This window comes from Puma concolor, chromosome C2 (assembly GCF_028749965.1).
Source record: "Puma concolor isolate L17-30 chromosome C2, mPumCon1.1.hap2, whole genome shotgun sequence".
In the NCBI taxonomy this organism is placed as follows: domain Eukaryota; kingdom Metazoa; phylum Chordata; class Mammalia; order Carnivora; family Felidae; genus Puma; species Puma concolor.
In genome coordinates, this window is record NC_141675.1 from 134,259,677 (window position 1) to 134,277,442 (window position 17,766).

The 17,766-nt window shown below is 38.4% G+C and overlaps 1 pseudogene; it reads left to right on the forward strand.

Moving 5' to 3' along the window:
- Positions 1–10,435: 10,435 nt before the first annotated feature.
- On the forward strand, positions 10,436–11,232 carry LOC112849801 (small ribosomal subunit protein uS5 pseudogene; annotated as a pseudogene).
- The last annotated feature ends 6,534 nt before the right edge of the window (positions 11,233–17,766 follow it).

The window sequence follows — 17,766 nt, forward strand, 5'->3', positions numbered from 1 at the left end:
TTTTTTTTGTATTCGGACTTCTGATTCATTTCCTAATACTAAAAACAGGGTCATGTATTAAGAAAAAAAAAAGAGAAAACTATGAAGGCTTAAGATTATAGTGAGCTGTAATAGTAATTTCCCCAAAAGAATGAACAGATGACAAGGAGGATTATTAAGCTCCTATATATAAATCTTCCCTTTTACTTAAATTCCATGTTTTGCTCATATTTTATAAAAGAATTTTTTACAGTGCTAGGAATCTTGACCCGTACACCAGCTGTCTGTTTAATTTTAAAACCACTAAAATGGACTAAAACCTTACATTGTCAGTAATGATTTGCTTTACTTGACTAATGAGGGTGATATCCCTAAGCAAGTAATAAGCCCAGAGCCCAGCGCCTGGTTGAGTGTTGTTATCTTATCTCTGGACAACTCAGTCTCTGTTGGAGGAAATTCATGAACCAAAATTCATGGACTACGGGTAAGAGAGGAGCCATCCATCATCAGGGGCCCATCCATCATGCTGTTGCCCCACATTGTGCAGGGGGTTTGCCTGCCATGAATTTCATCAGTGGCTGTATTTCATAAGTCGAGCCTGGTGATCAGGCAGGGTCACCCTGAAACCCCATCTGGAGAGTCAGGCATCACATGGCTGCCTGTCTCTTCTAGATTGATGGCTATCCCAGCATCTGTAGGTTTTAAAGCAGCTTAGGAAAAGCTGGAGGAGCAGCTCTACAGGCCACAGGAATTGTGGGCTGAGGGGGAGAAGAGCGGCTGGACGGGGAAAAGAGAGCAGAGAAAACAGGAAACAAAATATGAGAGAAGAAAAATATATAAGCAAAGTGGGGGAAAGAGACACCAGAATTATATGTAAAAGTGAGGATAAAGGGAAAAGAAAGCAAACCCAGATGGAAGGAAGCCAGAAAGATAATCATTTCACATTCACTGAGATGATACGTTTGGAGACACTTTCTCCACAGACTTGGTGTCTGGCGTGCGTTGGTCTACTTTCCCAGGAGCCTTTCGTTTTCAGTGTTTCTGCATATTTTCCCCACTCAGTCATTTCAATAAAGCTAGGCCAATATTAGCTCTGTTTTACATGTGAGAAGAGGAAGGCAGGTTTATTGTGAAGCAAATAAAGCTTAAGCTACAGGGCACTTCCCTAGCACAGGCTCTTTCCAAGGCTCTGGGAGGGGCCTTAACAATGTGATTATATCGTCATTGCAGGAGGAACCACAGTCCAGATTACTGTAGTCTTTTTTCCTTTCTGACTTCTCCATCAGGTTTCACCTCCTGTCGGGTGACCTTGGAGTATTTTTGGCACCTGGCTGAGAGAAGTTGAGTTGAGGATGCATTTATGCGGTGTGGGATTTTTAGGTTATTTCCATGTGTGGGTAAGTTATTGCTAGCTGTTCTGGGGTAGGAGTAGCTTTCCAGACACATCCTATGGTGCCTTTCTTCCCCGCTCAGTCTCCAATTCTGATAGCCCTTGGCTCTGTGCACAGTAGAGAAGAAAGAAGGCTTGAAATGAAGGGCGTCAGAAGCTAGTTTCGGGGGATGTTTTCCAGTCATCGGATGTGTAAGAAAGATTGCAGCAGACCATGAAAAGACCTGGAGGAAACTTAAATGGGTATTACTAAGTGAAAGAAGCCTATTTGAAAAGGCTACGTACTGTATGATTCCAACTATATGACATTCTGGAAAGGGCAAAATAGACCCAGTGAAAGATCAGTGGTTGCCAGGGGTTGTGTATGGGGGAGGAGGTGATTAGCCAGATTGCACAGAGGATTTTTAGGGCAGTGAAGATACTCTATGATATTATAATGATGGATATATGTCATTATACATTTGTTCAAACCCATATAATGTATACCACCAAGAGTGAACCCTAAAGTAAACTGTGGCCTTAGGATGATTATAATGTGTCAATATAGATTCATCCTTGAAATGAAAAGAAAAATGCAGCATTCTGGTGACTGATGTTGGTAATGGGGGAAGGCTCTGTATGTGTGGGGGTGGGGGAAAAAAGGGAAATCTCTTCTCTTTCTCTCAATTTCGTTGTAATTTTAAACTTCTTTAAAAATGTGTTAAAATTGGAAACCCAGCAAAAATACAAAAATTGCAAAAAAAAAAAAAAAAGTAAGCAGAGGGCAGAGGGAATTCAGTTGTTTTTGAAGCCTAGTCAAAGTGGAGATTCCTTCTGGTCAGGAATATACATGATAATGTGGAACATATACTTATAGGCTACCATTTTTCTTCCTTTTTGCTGGGAATCCCACAAAATAGAGTTTATTATAATTGCTGTGTTTGTAAGGCAAAAACCAATACAAACAGCAAGTACAGCTAAGTGTGAGGTTGCTTTTTTATTTTATTATTATTATTATTATGAAATGTTTATTTTTGAGAGAGAGAGAGCATGCAGGTATGGGTGAGTGGGGGAGGGCAGAGAGAGAGGGAGAGAATCCCAAGAATCTTGCACTGTCAGCACAGAGCGATGCAGGGCTTGAACCCACAAACCATGAGACCATGACTTCAGCCGAAATTGAGTCGAATGCTTAACCAACTGAGCCACCCAGGCGCCCCGAAGTTGCTTTTTAAAAATGGATGCCAGCTGTCAATAGGAGAAAACAATTTGAATTAATCATGATAGAATTTTTTTTTCTTTTTGTCCCCTTTAAAAAATATTACAAAACAGGGCCACCTGGGTGTCTCAGTTGGTTAAGCATCCAACTCTTGATTTCGGCTCAAGTCGTGATCTCACAGATAAAGCTGTGCATCGCCTGCATTGGGCTCTGCACTGAGCATAGAGCCTGCTTGAGATTCCCTCTCTCTCCCTTTGCCCTTCCCTCCCTCCCTGTCTCTCTCTCTCTGTCTCTCTCAAAACAAACATTTTAAAAAATATTACAAAATTGTCATCATAGGAAAAGATTATCAAAGAGTATGCAGACAAAAATGTAGGGGGGAAAGTATTATAGCAGTGTGTGAGACAACATAAAAATATCTTATTATTCAGGATTTTGTGATATTTGTGGTATTTGTCAGCTTAACATTTTTTTTAGTTATTTTATTTCTCACTATAAATTTGTATTTTCATGCTTAAATTTGGATTATAATTGTATATTTTTCTTAAAGTATGTTTTGAAATCACATATAATCTTTAGTTCCACAAAACCTAGATTTGATCGTGGAGTAAAAAAAGGTCAAATAGATAGTTTCCTGAGGTCACATGGCAACTGGCAAAATAGGCCCTACAGCACAGAACAGCAGAGTTCTCTTCAGCCATCCGTCTATTTCTTTGGTCTTTCTCTAGTTTTAAGACAAAAGTGAAAGACAGCACTACCTTGAATGTGCAATCCAGAACACACACAAGCATTTAAATTGATGTCACCAAAAATAGAAACATCACAAGAATGTGATCCGGAAGGAAATGACTAATAAGTCATTAATTTTATTAAGTGGTAAATTTAGTTACAAAAATATATATATTAAAAGGTAAAACAAAGTATTAACTGAATTTTTTAGTTGTTTTCCTTTTATATAGATATGAATAGAGAGTACAGATGTGTATTCAGCAGGCAATAGGAATAGTGCCAAACTTGAAAACAGGAAACCTTGATTAAAGACCCTATTCTACTTGTAATGAGCCTGGTAATCATGGCAGATTTTGTTAATTGTCCCCAAAATTCTTTCCCATTTTCTTCTGTGTAGTACCCGTTGCTCAGGTATAGCCTCCCAGCTAGACAACATCCCCTAGTCTTCCTGTAACTTAAGTGCAGTTGTATGACTAAGTGTTAACAATGGATTGCAAGTAAAAATGTTTTTTTTTTTTTTTTTTACTTGCAATTCTGTATAATGCTCTTATACAGTTCTTATAATATTCAAGAAGAGGTTGTCTGCTCCCGTTCATTTTTGTTTCTTCCCCTGAGCTGGAATGCAATATTAGTGAGCCCATGTTCACCTGTAAGGGCAGAACCCAAGAGGGCAACAACATAGAAAGACCCTAGATGCTCAGACAATTCTGGACTGTGACATGAGAGAGAAATAAGTAAATTTTTTTTTTTTTGAAAAGATGTTAGCTAATGCTACAGTGGTAATGGTATTGCAATATAAAATGTATCAAATCAGCAAGTGCATCCTAAACTTATATGCTACACGTCAATTATATCTCCATTTTTAGAAAAGATTTTTTTCTGAGCCACTGTATTTTTGAAGTCTCCTTGCAAAAATAGCTTGTAAAAATGGTTTGCAGCCTAACCAACACTGAACTAGGAGCAAGTTACCACCTCTCAAAGCTTCCGTTTCCTCAAGTGTAAAGTGGGGACCATAATACCAATTCTGGCCATGCCTGCAGCTGCTCTGAGTATTAAATTAAATAATGTAAATCAGAGATGAATACATTACATTGTATAATATAAAATATTATTTATGTTTGGGTGTTACCACTAGTGGGGGAAGAAGATGAAATGAGGTTTTATTTATTTATTTATTTATTAAAATTTTTTTAAATGTTTATTCATTTTTGAGAGAGAGAGAGAGAGAGAGACAGACAGAGACAGAGTGCAAAAGGGGGAGGGGCAGAGAGAGAGGGAGACAGGAAATCTGAAGCAGGCTACAGGCTCTGAGCTGTCAGCACAGAGCCTGATATGGGGTTCAAACCCATGAACCGTGAGATCAAGACCTGAGCCGAAGTTGGGCACTTAATGAACTGAGCCCCCCAGGTGCCCCTGAAGGTTTTATTTTTTATTTTCTTAACAAATTTTTTGTCTTGGAATAAGCTTAGATTAAGAAAGTAAGTGCATAACTTTAGTATACCTTTAGCCGGCATCCCCAATGTTAATGTTTTACATTCCCACAGCACATTTTTCAAAGCTAAAAAATCAGCATTGGTCCATTACTGTAAATCCAGACTTTATTTGGATTTTACTAGTTTTTCCACTAAAGACCTTAAATTTTTCTCCCAGAATCCCATTTATGAGACAACATTGCATTAATTGCCATATTTCTTGATCCCTCTGGTCTGGACATTTTCTGTTTTTTTCTTATTTTTCATGACCTTTAGAGTTCTCCCCCCCACCCCCTTTTTTTAATCACCAAAACAGTTTTAAGTGATATTGACTGGATATTCTGTGGAAAGTTCCTCTAGTTGGGTTTTTCTGATGTTGTTTTCATGGTTTAACAGTAATGATGGTTTGGGGGACTTTATTTTATTTTATTTATTTATTTTTTAAAATGTTTTATTTATTTTTTGAGAGTGAGCGACAGAGTGTGAATAGGGGAGGGGCAGACAGAGAGGGAGACACAGAATTCAAAGCAGGCTCCAGGCTCCGAGCTGTCAGCACAGAGCTGGATGCGGGGCTCGAACCCATGAACTGTGAGATCATGACCTGAGCCGAAGTCTGATGCTTAACCGTCGAGCCACCCGGCACCCCTGGGGGTTTTTATTTTTAATGAAAAAAGTTATGTAGGATAGAAAGGGATAAGGGGTAAAAAAAAAAAAAAAAAAAAAAAAAGCAAGAGAGAGCACACAAGCGAAAATAATCACTCTATTTCAATTTGATTGCTTAATTAGCTCTAACTATTGTCCTAGTTAGCATGCCCCTGTGGCAGAGTAGAATTTTGTACATTAGCCTTATAACGTACCTTTGAGAATGGCAAGAAGGTATCAGCTTCCTTCTCTCTCCTTATACCTCTGAATGGGCCTAGGTTGTCCATTTACTGTCCCTTCCTTCATTCTGGAAAAGTATCTAAAAAGCATAAGGTTATGATTCTGGAACTTGATGGCAGATGGGTATCCAGTGGCATGAGCATCTTGTCTCGTGGAACAGAAAATAGTCTTTTTTTTTTTTTTTTAGAAAAACTGTTCACTTACAGCCTCAAAGCCACAGTGAACTGGTTCGCAAACCCTTAGCATATTGAGAAGCCTTTTTTTTTTTTAATTTTATTTTAAGAGAGAAGAGGGAAAGGCGGAGGGAGAGAGGAACATTACAAAGGCAAATATCAATTATAGGCAAGAAAAAGGATAAGATTTAGTGAATTTAACATCTTGAAGAAAAGTTTCAATGAACAAGAAGGCTAAAATCTTTCCTTGGATGCTGAACTGTAGTCTGACTCCCCTCACATTATAAAGGGAAAGCAATATTTTGATTAGGACAGGAATTAACCTACATACTTCATTTTGTATTTACTTTTTAAGTTGATCACATCCTGGGCAAGAACCTGCTAGGCAATATTGTTTTATTTTTATTTTTTTAATTTTTTTTTAATGTTTATTTATTTTTGAGACAGAGAGAGACAGAGCATGAACGGGGGAGGGTCAGAGAGAGAGAGGGAGACACAGAATCTGAAACAGGCTCCAGGCTCTGAGCTGTCATTACAGAGCCTGACGCGGGGCTTGAACTAACGAACCGCAAGATCATGACCTGAGCCGAAGTCGGACGCTTAACCGACTGAGCCACCCAGGCGCCCCAGCAATATTGTTTTTAATATTTTAAGTAAAGATATCCATCTTGACTGCCATTAGAATTATTAAAAAAAAAATTACTATGTCATTTCTTCTCTGGCTATATAAAGTCTTGAGTATACAAATTATCATCAGCACACACACACACACACACACACACACACACACCTATACTTAAAAAAAAAAACAAAAAAAAACCCAAAAAACAAACAAACAAAAAACCCTAAAAAGATAAAACTGGGAAGGATCTAATTTTAATTAAATTCCAGAGTCCATTCTTTGAAGAGATCTTTTGGCTAAATCCAATCCAATCCATGGATAGCTCTGTACTGTTATCTTTCATCTTTTTTTTTTTTTTTTATATGAAATGTATTGTCAAATTGGTTTCCATAAAACACCCAGTGCTCATCTCAACAGGTGCCTTCCTCAATGCCCATTACCCACTTTCCCCTCCCCCCCACCCCCATCAACCCTCAGTTTGTTCTCAGTATTTAAGAGTCTCTTATGGTTTGCTTCTTTCCCTCTCTGTAACTTTTTTTTCCCCCATCTCCTCCTCCCTGGTCTTCTGTTGAGTGTCTCAGGATCCACATATGAGTGAAAATATATGGTATCTGTCTTTCTCTGCCTGACTTATTTCACTTAGCATAACACTCTCCAGTTCCATCCACGTTGCTACAAATGGGCAGATTTCATTCTTTCTCATTGCCAAGTAGTATTCCATTGTATATATAAACTACATCTTCTTTATCCATTCGTATCTTTCATCTAAGATCCATTCCTGGAAATCTTGTCTGGACTCAAAAGGCAACACCTCAGAGAATACTTGATGTATATGATCTTTGTCAGCATCCACTTTTCTCTGTCTATACGTGGCTTCCCTCTGACCATTAATCTCCTGTTAAGCACTATTTCCCTATATCCCCATTTCCTCCCCCACCTAATTCCCTCCTTCTTCAAACTCATGTCCCAGTTTTCACCATGTCCTGCTGAGTCTGCTTCTTAAATGCATCTCAATTCCATCCATGTCTTTCTTTCTCTACTGTTCGGGTCTAACACTACCACTTTTCTGGTGTGACCCTCTACTACCATTTTTCTTTCTTTTTTTTAAAGTGTATGTATGTATGTACTATGTAATCTCCACATGCAGCATGGGGCTTGAACTCATAGCACCAAGATCAAAAGCCATGCTCTTTGGACTGAGCCAGCCAGGCGCTCCTGTACTACTACTCTTCTTCTGGACTAATGCACAGTCTCCAGTGCAGCGGCAGTGATATTTCTGAGACGTAATTCTCTTTGTATTGGTTCCACATGTGGCTTTTAAGTAGCTTCATCCCCCGACCCGCGTAAGGAAAAAAAAGTCAAAATTCCTGAAAAATACTGACAATAGATCTAGTCTTGCCAGATCTGGTCTACCCATATTTTCCCAGCCAGATGTTTGGCATTTCCACCTTGTTGTTCTTATTCACCATCTCTCTCCTGCTTTCCTCCCTTATCTTGCTCATTTCTCTCCCCACCATTGACCCCTTGGCCATTTCTTTCTGTCCCTAAAAGATGCCCTACTTCCCCCCTGACTCCCCAAGACCTTCACTCACTCTCCAAACCCCTTTTCTCTCATCCTTCAGGATTGCATGCCCCCACTCAGCCCCCAGGAGAATCTCCCTGCCCCTTCTTTTCTATTAGTTTAGGTTGGGGTTCTCAACTATGCATCCCAGACATCCTCATCTTCTTCTTTAATAAACCATCCTCTTTTGTAATCGTGAGCTTGTTAAATATTTTGTAAATAAATACATTTCTTAACTATTTCAAAGAAATACATACATCCTAAAACCCTCATGGACCACATTATAGAGGAGTAGAAGATTCATCAGATTTGCAAAAATATGGCAAGTAAATGGTAGCAGGGTCTAATACCTATCCCTTCTCAGTGCAAAAGTTTTCTTTTACTATACAGATATTATCGAGAACTATTTTGCATTGCACTCTAAACCTGTGGGAAATTTTCTTCTTAATTAGTATGCTCTGAATTTAATTTTCTGTACTTTCCTTTCCTATCCTAAGTGAGAGTCCATTTAGGAGCTCTCAGTAGGAGGAACTGGATAATGTAGTTGAACATGTTATAATTCTAATGGAGAGAGTCAAGCATGCCTGGGATTACTCACAGAAAGTCCTGGCTATATCTGATAACAACCTTGGTTTTGTTACGTGCCTGCATATGCATAGTTACATTCTTAAACTGATATCCAAACACAGTTAACTATAATAACTGTTGTGTGCTTCTAGAGGATGTAAATATATCATGAAACAAAAAATGTAATTGTGGATGGTAGGTAGCAATTCCAAAAAGACTCATAATCACTGATCTATTTCTTCTCTTTTAAACCCTTTTGTGTTTAAGCTTCTAACGTATCTCTACATAACATATTCCCCCACCCTCCACTTTGATAAATATGTTTGATGAACACTTTGAAAACATATGTATTTTTCCTTGATTATTTCTAGAAGAACAGTTTTCAGATTTTTAGTTATTAAAAAACAGCTTTAGTTTAATTCTGAAAAATTTGCTTTTGTAGCAAGACATCTAGGTGTGTTCCTTGGAAGCTACTGAACACAACTCACAACTTTCTGTCATCTGTATCTATTCACAGTGAGAGAAAAAGTGCCTTTAGATCTATATATAGTGTTATGTCACTAGAGATCCTGTATTTTATTCCAACTGAACATAGTAGACTGTGGAAAAACAGACAGGAATATCTTGGTATTTTCATTATGACTATGATTGACTTGCTGTGGTATTCCATCCTCCTAATGAATATAAAATCATTGCTGAAATGTCCCCATTCAGCAGAAATACATAAACAATGAAGGAAAAGTAATTTAATTTTAGCTTATATTTGACTGAATGGTTACCAGTTTGGGGTAGCAGCCACAAAAAGCCAAGCAAATTCCAATGCTGTCAGGCAGTGTCTGGTAATAACAAGCAATTACAGTTTTCTTCTTAGAAAAGTCCCCAGATATTTCATCAAAAGTACCTAAGGTCAAATAAAGCATATATTCTCTTGCTTATGAACATGCATTCTAGAAACATCCTCCATGTGCTCTTTCTGGTTTGTGGCTGCTGTCGAGTTCCTTCTTTCCCCATTTTCAGGGACTTGCTTGCTCCACTTGACAAAATCCTCTGGTCATTCATACCCCGCCCTGCACGGACCTGCCACCTCGGCCCTCCTAGCCCCACTGCCAGTACTAACCCATCTTGTCACTCTTCTTCTTGATGCCAGGGGAGAGTTGAGTTTCACAACTCTGGGAATATAATGTACTTGGTATAGTCTCAAATGGAACTCTAAATGTGTTTCCCTTTAGGAATTACATGGTGGAATTCCTCCACACGTGGTGAATACATTCTCCCCAGTGCCTTGGAACCTAATCGTCACATGATAATGGTTGCATAGAAAGTATGTTGAACAACTGACTTGGGGGTGATTTGGGGAAAATTGTAATTGCCTGGACTTCTGGCACTATTCATATTCCTATACTATTTATATTCACTTAGTATCAAAATAAATGGTGATTTTAAGAAATATAGCAGTTTTGAAGCAAAATAGACTACTGTTATAGGCGTGGTATAGCCATCAAGTCAAAAGTGAATGGCAAAGTACAGAAGACTGACCTCCGAGTGTGGCCTTCATCCCACATTTACAAAGTATTGTAATTCTAGAATTTCACCAAAAGATAACTATGTGAAACCTGTGAAATCAAGGTAACTAGGAATAATTTTGACTTTTATTTTTCACCACTCCTGCCCCTAAAACTCAATGTATATTAGAAAGCAGATTTAGCTTCTTCTCTGGGAAAACACCAAATGGTGGATGACACTGGTGGGGCCCTGGAATGGGAGGCCACAGCGGCTTCCGAAGTCGCATCTGGGGCCAGGGCAGGCCAGGGTGGGAGTCGGGTGGGGAGGTGGCCTGGTCCGGGGCTGGGGTGGGGTTGGGGCGGGGCCACGGAGCTAGTGGAGGCAAAGCCTAAGGTGAGGAGTGGATCCCGGTCACCAAGCTGGCTGCCTGGTCAAGAACATGAAGATCAAGTCTTTGGAGGAGATCTATCCCCATCAAGGAATCCGAGATCATTGACTTTTTCCTGGGGGCATCTCTCAAGGATGAGATTTTGAAGATTATGCCCCTGCAAAAGCAGACCCATTCTAGCCAGTGGACCAGGTTCAAGGCATTTGTTGCCATCAGGGATTACAATAGACACGTCGGTCTGAGTGCTAAGTGCTCCAAGGAGGTAGCTGCTGCCATCCATGGGGCCATCGTCCTGGCCAAGCTTTCCTTCATCCTGGTTCAGCGAGGCTACTGGGGGAACAAGATTGGCAAGTCCCACACTGTCCCATGAAAGGTGACCGCCCCTGTGGCTCTATGCTGGTGCGCCTCATCCCTGCCCCCAGAGGCACTGGCATTATCTCAGCCCCTGTACCCAAGAAGCTACTGATGATGGCTGGTATGGATGACTGCCACACCTTGGCCAGGGCCTGCACTGCCACCCCGGGCAACTTTTGATGCCAGTTTTGATGCCATTTCCAAGACCTACAGCTATCTCACCCCTGACCTTTGGAAAGAGACTGTGTTCACTAACTCTCCTTATCAGGAATTCACTGACCATCTTGTAAAGACCCACACCTGAGTCTCGTGCAGAGGACCCAAGCAGATTTAGAAGTATACTGTGTTTTATTAGGTTATTTATAAAAATGTATTTTTGTATTTTATTAATTTAAATAAATTTTTAATTCCAATTCATTAATATAGAGTGTTATATTAGTTTCAGGTGTACAATAATTCTAGGTTATTTATGTTTTTTAGAAATTCTTCCTAAAGGAAATGTTGTCTATTGAACTGCTATTGAACTGTCTATTCACTGCTGTCCTTTGGGGGTTAGTGAGAAATAAATGGGTGACAAAGAAAAGAAGTTGTTGTATTGTTGAAATTGAATGTACAGGTTAGAAAAGTTCTGTGGCTTCAAGATTGGTGATGGATTTCATTAATTACAATTAAAAACTTGCAGTGGAAACCACCCAGGAAATAAATCTTTAGAGTAAAGTGTGAACAGCTTTTCAGAAAGGAATTAAGTGATTAAGTGGCCCCAAATGGTCTATCACATAATTGTATAATCATATGGATATTTTCTTTGATGAAAGAAAGACAGATAATTTGAGGACTATAAATAGGGAAGCAGACTGGGACAAATAAGCCAGATATAGGAAGGTCTTTTCTTCTTCAGCCAAAATCTTCCTATTGATGCATTACCATTTTTAATGGATGGTGGAAATTAAGTTTTCTCTAAAAATGAAGTCTCTAGTGTATGAGTTACATCTTTTACTATTCTATTTTTGCAATCTAAAATTTTGCCTTTCTAAAGGCAACTTTATAGAAAGATACTTTCAAAAGTATCAGGCAAATTATGAATAAAAAGCGGTTGGGACAAGCTGAGAAGAACAAGGATGAACACCCAGCTCCTTGGAACTCCCTATCTGCTAAAATGTGATGCCACCCCATTCAAGAATCATTTGATAACATTACTTTGATCTTTAAATGTACTCAGTTGAGTTTTGTTTTTTAACACTAGAGAGAAGGCAGGGTTCAGAGTCCAGGAGACTAGGTATGGGTTTAATGGGTTTGATATCCAAAGATTCAGGTCCATTTTAAGAGACTCACGAAGAAAAAGATCCAAGAACATTAGCCAGAGTTCCAGGCCTGCAGAGATCAGTTGAAATCTGGGTTTGTGGGTGTCCAGGGGCTTTAGCGACAGGAAGACAAAAGGGGTAGGATGTGTGTAGGCAAGAGCAGGCAATGATATGAATGGGTTTCTAATATTTTACAATACAAGAAATGAGTCCTATAAATATACACAAAAACTTGGCTTTAAAAAAGGTAAAATTAGGTTTATCCAATGATGTTACAGAGAAGTATTCCTGATGATTGGAGGAGACAGGAAACTGAACAAATGGTGTTCACAATACCAACCTGTGGGAGTTCCTTGAGGAATGGACTTGCCTTTGTCACCTCTGGGTCTTTAGGACCTGGAACTTGGAGCTGAATTGTGGCTTAATGTATAGGACTCTAAAAGTCTTCTAAAGTGACCTTAGGGGAGCAGAAAGAGATTTGAGTAAATTAAAATGGGCTCTAGGTATAGTGAATTGTAGAGTATCAAAGTATTAGTTGAGATGCTGAATTCAGCCTATAGGCTTATGGTATATATATTCTTTTCCTTTGGCTTAATTAGCTCAGATTTTTAAAAAGCAATGAATTTTGATTTCCTGGCAGGGAGATGCACCCTCCAGTTTGCCTTGTTTATTCTATGACACAATTGTTTTACCAGGCTCATACCTGAAGCCCTTTGAGTTTGACCCTTTGTCACTACCTGGGAAACAAAGAAGCACAGTGAGCTGAGTGAGCTGATGTTAGTGAGCTGATGTGATAAACAAAATTTCACAAGTTCAACTAGGATGTTTCCAAACTCACATCACTACCTCAAAACTAGAAGCAGATGGCTACATCCTCTTATTCAGTTAGTGTCTTCAGCACCCACTTGCCTATCAATAGAAGCCTAGAACCTCTTTTTTAAGGACCCACCCAATTGGTTGAAGGACTACAGCCAGGTTGATCATATTTGCAAACAAGAGACTTTGCAAATAGCATCTGATACTGATGATACAGTTGGTTGGCACGGTTTTCTTGGTGGTACTCACAGGCTTAAGTGCTCGTTAACTGCTGAGGCTGGGTTTGCTAGTTGCACACTGTGCTCAAACTAGCACTTCCTCCTCTAACAAACTTCCGGTGCTTCACCTTAGGTCCTCAGTCAGACTGACTCTCCTTTCCAGGTAACAGTCTCCAAGGCCACCCTGGTTCACCCAGTTTTTCCACTTTCAGGGCTCTGTGAGCAGAGTTCGACAATGGATACCTTCTCTCCTAGAAGACTCTGGATTTTTTTTTTTTTTAAGTTTATTTATTTATTTTGAGAGAGACAGAGACAGCACGAGTAGGAGAGGGGCGATGGGGGGGGGGGGGGGGACACAGAGAATCCCAAGCAGGCTCCACACTGTCAGCACAGAGCCCAATGTGGGGCTTGAACTCATGAAATCATGAGATGATGACCTAAGCAAACCAAGAGTCAGCCGCTCAATCTACTGAGCCCCACAGGCATCCTGACTCTGGATTCTTTATGTAAAAAGATTCATCCTTCCCCACCCCACCCCACCAAGTGACAGCTTTGCTATCTGCCTTTTCCTCTAACAATAAAATCTTGTTTGGAAAAGAAAAACTACTTTTTCATTCTGTGGAGTCCTTCACTCACCCTATGTGGGTCCGTTGCCCTTGAGGGATTTACTAACTAAGGAAGACCAAAACTTCCTAAAACAGAGATAATTTCCTTTTTCATAACTTTCTCTAATTTATTTTCAAACCACATCAACCTGTTTGTCCCAGGCATAGGCATCCTACTGCATTCATATTTTTCATATAAAGCTTTGCATTGATTCAGAAAACAAAAACTCAGGTATAAAAACATTAATGTGGAAAGACGATTAGATTTAGTAATCTGAACAAATTCGGTGAAATACTTACCTGAATTACAAATTATGTGAGTGAGGCTGTGGAAATTCAATTCTTAGAAGGCTCTTTTTAACCAAATATAATAATTAGGTCAATTGCCATAACTCTGTAGATGTTGAGGGCTTTCCAACAGGGTCTCATATATGCTCCCTTCTATTTTATACATAATTTAAAAATCTCAAAGAAATTACCCTGGGAAGACTATAAATGGGAGCGATCAAATCCTAGCCAATTAATTTTTTTTTTCTTTTTTTAAATCAGTTTTACCAATGTGATTCCATCTGGCTGAATTGAGAAGGTAATTTATTGCATTTGGTAAAAGGGCAGCCCTTTTACTAAATTATAAATATGTTAACTAAATGGAAATATCATCTAAATTACATGCCTGTTCCCTTCCTGATGAACTGCAAGTCCGAGCTTCCCAGAGAAGCATTCAATAAAAAGGCTTTAGACATAGGGCTTCTACTACTGGCCATCAAAATAATTAGGTATAGAAATGTTTTAGAAAAATACATTTATGATTTTAATTTACTTTTTTTTAGCTTTGACTCTAAAAGCAGACTTAATTATGGCCTAATTTACATGTGCTTAATAGAGATCATGTTTAAAAATGTATTAATTTTTTTTTAAAGTTCATTTATTTATTTTGAGAGAGAGAGAGAGAAACAGAGAGGAAGAGACAGAGTGAGAGGGAGAGAGAGAATCCCAAGCAGGCTTTCCACTATCAGAACCGAGCTCAATGCAGGGCTAGAACCCATGAACCATGAGATCATGACCTGAGACAAAATTAAGAGCTGGATGCTTAACTGACTGAGCCACCCAAGTGCCCCATTAATTGTTATTTTATTTATTTAAAAAAAAAATTTTTTTTAACGTTTATTTGTTATTGAGAGACAGAGAGAGACAGAGCATGAGCAGGGGAAGGGCAGAGAGAGAGAGGGACACACAGAATTTGAAGCAGGCTCCAGGCTCCGAGCTGCCAGAGCAGAGCCTGATGCAGGCCTCGAACTCACAAACCATGAGATCATGACCCAAGACGAAGTCGGACTCTTAACCGACTGAGCCATCCAGGTGCCCCAATTGTTATTTTAAAAATAACAACAGATCTGTTGATTAAAAATACCTATGCAATTCTGTACACTGAGAAGGCTCCTTCCCACCCAATCCTCCCTTGGTTTCCCTTTCCTGATTTTCCTTCTCTTGTTTACCTTCCTTCCATAAAGATAACCACATTTATTTCATTAATCCTGAAATTTTCTTTTTTCTTTTTTTTTTTTTATCCTGAAATTTTCATTGCATTTTAATGGGGGAGATGGGGAAGGAGACAAATGAGAATTAACTTTATAATACATAAATAAATACGAATGTTATTCTCTGCCCCTTTTTACATAAATGGCAGGCAGCATACTGTACAAATTGTTCTACATCTTTTTATTCATATTTATTAATATATTTGCCAGATAATTATATAAGAGTACATGAGTAGCTTCCTCTTTCTTTTTATAGCTGCATTATATTATGTTGGATTGTTTTCAGTTTTATGCTGTTACAAAAAATACATCTGTGAGTAACTGTGTACATCTACCACTTTACATATGTGCAAGTATTTCTGTAGAATAAAATGTTACAATTGGCGTTGTTGATTCCAAGAGTATATTATGAATTTGTTGTTCTTGGAGATGTTGTCCAATTACATCCATGAGGGGTTGTACCAAGTTATAGCCCCACCAATTTATGAGAGTGCCAATTTTTCCACAATGTATTTTCAACACTGTGTATTATCAAACTTTTAGTTTGTTAAATCCATCCAACAGATAACACGGACAGTTTTAATCTGTATTCCTTATATTACAAGGGATATTACACATCATTTTCATATATTTGAGGCCCACTTATGTTTCCTTTTTGGTGAATTATCTATTTATATCCTTTATCCATTTGTATTGCTTTTTTTCGTGTTTGCTGAAACACACTTTATATTTTAGGAATATTAGGTCTTTGTCCACAGTACATTGCAAATATACTTACCAATTTGTCATTTGTCTTAACTTCGCTTATGGGCTTTTTGTTTTTGATTCTCTGGTTTGTTTTATCACACAGAACTTTTGATTATGTGGTTGAATTTATCAATCTTTTTTCTTTTAAGACTTCTGGAGGTTGGAGTCATTGTCAGAAAGATCTTTCCTTGTTTTCTTCTAGTACATTTATAGCTTTATTTTTTTTACTTCATTTTTTGATTCGTTAAGAATTTTTTCTGATGTTCACTGTGAAATTTGAGTTCTATGTTAATTTTCCCCCTAGATGGGTACCCACTTGTCCCAACAGCACATATTAAATAGCTTGTCTTTTCCTCTACTGATCTAAATTGCTATCCTTAATCCTATTATGTATTTTTATCTGTTTTTTAGACATTTTATTCTGTGACTTGGTCTGTTTATTCATGGGCCAGATAACAGTATTCTAACTGTTAAAGCTTTGTATTTCAATATCTAGAAGTTCCAGTCCTCCTACATTGCTCTTCATTGTCAGTTTTCTGTCTGTTTTTGCCTATTTTTAAAAATGTACTTCGGCATTATCTTATCTAGTTTTAAAAAAGGTCATTATTTATTGTATTAAAAGAATAAAAAAACTTACAGATAAATGTTATTTATATGATGTTGAGTTTTTCTCATATTAAAAGTATGCCTTTTGATCAGTTCTTTTGTGTTCTTCAGAGGGTTTTACATTTTTCTACTTTTAGTTTTTATTTCTTAAGATAATTCCTAGGTGTTCTGCAGTTTTTGTTGGTATTGTAAATGAGATCATCTCTTCAAAGTTATTGACACGCGTAAGGACAAATACAGATTAAAAGTAAGAGGTTTAATTCTTCCCATTGAAAATAAGGGAAGAGGTTTTCCTCCCCTTCTTTTTCTTAAAGCATTTCTTTTAGAAACCTCTAATTGGAAATGCTTTCTTTTCTCTTTGAACTGTATATAAATTCTTATGAAAACTGGATAGGCCTGTTGTCAGCTTTTCAACTCGGGGAATGCCTTTCTCAAGAACTCAGGAACCATCTCTTTTCCACGTAAACATCCAAGGAAGATAGCACCCTATTTCCAAGTTTCAGCAGAAGGGTAGGAGCCTAACTGGAGCTGACCTGGCTCCCAGTTGTAAAACTACCTCCTATCACAAAAATATGAGAAGTTTGTTTTTCCTTTGTCAGTTAAGTAACACAGATTAGCACTTCAGTTGCCAGGTAAATGTAGGATGAACTATGTGAAATAGAACGTTGCTGTCAAGTCTGATGGCTTAGGGACTAGTTATTGTTTATCTTGAGAATGTGTGCATAATGAGTTGTATCTGCCTATGTGGCTGAAGGGTGGAATTTCTCTCTGCCTCTGCAGTCTCCTATCAGGTTCCCTGTAATGTGTATCATATTCCAGTTTAATGCTTATTCAATAATAAAATTGTTTTCTTTTTCTACTGCCTTCGTGGAGAGGATTTCTGGACTGGAAGAAGATTTTGTTTTTCATTCTCTTTCCTCACATGCAGTGGAGTTGTGTCCTTCTCCTTCTCCCTCTTCATATTTGGGCATGTTGGCAGAAGCTGTGGCTATCTTGGATTCTGCAGGTGCCCTTGAAGATGGAAGCCTCCCTAAGATGGCTAAAGTGTTGAGGAAAGAGGAGAATTTTGGAGCCTGATGATGATGGAGCTTCTGTACCAGCCCCAAATTGTTTAGCTTTA